This window comes from Sitophilus oryzae, unplaced genomic scaffold (genome assembly GCF_002938485.1).
Source record: "Sitophilus oryzae breed Bouriz unplaced genomic scaffold, Soryzae_2.0 scaffold_1084_pilon_pilon, whole genome shotgun sequence".
Lineage (NCBI taxonomy): Eukaryota > Metazoa > Arthropoda > Insecta > Coleoptera > Curculionidae > Sitophilus > Sitophilus oryzae.
In genome coordinates, this window is record NW_022145709.1 from 526,912 (window position 1) to 530,053 (window position 3,142).

Sequence of the window (3,142 nt, forward strand, 5' to 3'; positions counted from 1 at the left end):
TGAAAGGTAAGTTGTTATTAATAAGTTTAATACAAAATGTTTAAAACTCTGTAAACAAAAATAATATTTAGAAGTTATAGGGCTGCGTGTGAATCTATATATATAGTATTGGAAGAGAGATATGAAAGATAATTGAATATAGTTTAGAAAGGAAACTTTGATATCATCTTTATGGTAAATAACAAAATAGAAACGAGAAAAAAACGTAACTAACAAACGAGGAAAATGTGGAAATTTCGATGAACAAAATTTATCGAATTCGGTTTTAATAAGGTATGTATGACAAATACGTTTACAAAATAATACTATACAATACTTGTTTGTAGTAGGGTCAGATCCAAGAATATGATCTGAGCTTATTCCTTTTCTAGTCACTTTCATACTCCAAATATGTGCAAATATGTAAGTATTACAAAAACTTAGTTCTAAAGCATTATATTTTTACAAGTATTGTTAAATTTCCTAAATATGTTTTTAGAAAAAGAAAAAGATATATGAGGATTCATTTTTTACTGAAAGTTATTGGCGTGTTTAGGCCACTAGTTAAGAAAGGGACACTTTTCTAGGAAGCTGTAGTAACCCTGGATATGATTCAAAAGGTTAATGTAAAACTTCATCTCAATTTCGACATACTCCTAAAAGCAAAATGTATCTCAGAAGGTAAATTTTTAATATGAAATATAACATTCATTACATGACATAAAATCTTGAACTAATTCTGTTTAAATTGTTTTATATTCAATAATATAAAATATTTTATGTTTTTTTAAGTAATCTATTCTTGATATTTTTGATTTGTGTTTAAATATCTTTTTATGGAACTATAACACTGAAAGTTAATAGATATTTAAATAACTGAATGAGTATCTTTTATAAACACCTTTTGGGTGCAATTTACCAATTCCTAGCTCCTGGTCATATTCATTCATCTATAGTGTAATAATACATCGTAAATACACATTAAATCGGACAGAGTAAAAAAAGTTACATGTCCACATAATGTAAAAATACACACTAATGTAGTAAAAATACATAATCTGAAGTGAACTCTGTCGTATAATTACGACACTAAAGAAGTATAAGTACATTGTAAGCTTAAATACCAAATGCATTTCTACATTTTAATTTTACACACCAAAAAGGTAAAATTACATGATAAATGTAAAATTCCAGAAAAGATGGAATTTTACACATATTTGTGTGGCATAAAAGTAACCAATAATCTAATGTGTATTTTTACATATTTTTTTTATCAGTGTATAGTTTGATTTCAGATGATGCAGATTTTAATGTGCCATTTGTGGTTTTTTTTATTGGAATTTTTTACATATTTGGTATACTCTATGAAGTGTTCATGGCCATTTTTCAATTATTAAAGTGCCTATTTAGATACATTTAAAATTAATTAATTAGTGTATAATATTACAGTTGAGGGTTGGAACCTTTGGTGTTACACAGCAAAATAAAACACTAAATCACCACAATACACCAAAACACTTTTACTTTTACACTGAATGCGCGTTTCGCTAACCATGAGTTTATAATCATCTGCTGATGATGTTTTGGTGTATTGTGGTGATTTAGTGTTTTATTTTGTAGTGTATAGTAATTGAATTGTGGGTTTGTTTATTTTTTATGAAATGTATTTTTTTTCTATTAAAATAAACATAGCTTTACTTACAAAATCTCTAGCTAGCCATTTTTAAATACAGGCTGTTAATTAAGTATCTGGCCAACTTCAGAAGGTGATTATTTGTGTTTTTAAGGTAAAAAGTTAATATAAACATGTGTCCGGAAATGCATAATTTTAAAGATACAGGGTGTCAAGTCCTAATAGACATTTTTTTATTAATATTTCAAAGATCCGTTGCCCGATTTTGTTGAAATTTCGCCGTGTTGTGAATTTTGATAAGTTAGCACTAATTAAATGATAATAATTATTATTTACAACAATATTCAAACGGTAAAAACTTATCAACTTATCCCAATAAATATTTGACAACGCCTTGGATTCATTTGTTTTAACGCCTGTTCGCGGTGGAAACCATGCAAGCCTTTTCTTTCTCCTAAGTTGATAATTAAAAATATAATAATCATATAAAAATATGGTAATTAGTCTAAATTTATTATTTATGTGATTCTGCTCTTTGTCGTATAATTTGCCCCTTGTTTCTCATACGGAAATAGTTAGATTAAAATAGCCAAACTGTACCTAACAAACCATGCCTTGACATATTTTCTTTTAAAATAATATCGCTTTCTTTATCCGCCGGTCCAGACTCGACCTTGCCCTCATTCGCTCAATGCCTATCAACTTAAGTACGTGTTGACAGGCAGGTTATTGAACCCATGTTGCTTCTAGCATGTCGTTTTTTGAAAGATGGGTCCCATATAAACGCGGCCAGAAGTATTTTCAATACTAAAATTGGAAATTTTAAAAGTGAAATAAATCGGTTGTTTTGGAGTTATTTGAAAAAACGGTAAAGAGAAAATATAATGTCTCTTTTATCGAGATTTATCAGCCCTGCACATATTTGCACTTATTTAAGACTCACCCTGTATAGAAATCAGGGAACTACCTTAATGCAAGGTAAACCAATGCAATGCAAATTCCATAATGCAATGTAAAAGCAAATATTGTTAAGAATAATAATTATTCTTAATTCTCATTAACTATAAAGGGCCCCCCTAATAGTTATCCATAAAATATGGCCAGTCCGACCCTGTGTCGATCCGTTCTGTAAATACGGGGGGTATCCGTAAAGAGTAAGGGGAAAAACGAGATTCTCTATATAGGAGCAATTCATCGACGTGCTATAAATAGTTTAAATAACATTACTTGTACAAGAATTTCCATAATACCTAATCAGTTTTATTTTTTTCAACGTATTTTCACGTAAATGATACATAATTTTTATAAAAATTAAAAAAATAAGGAGAAAAGTAATAAAAATGTAATATAATCACGCACTGTCTTTCAAGCTCGGTCTACTACCGTTGTATAAATATTAGGATAAGCATGGAAGGATTCTACTATATCTTCTAAGAATTATAAGTTTAATTTTTAAATTATTTTTATATTCATTAAGTCCCAAATTCTGCTACTTCAGTTCTTTAAAAATGCAAAAAATTTTAAAATTTT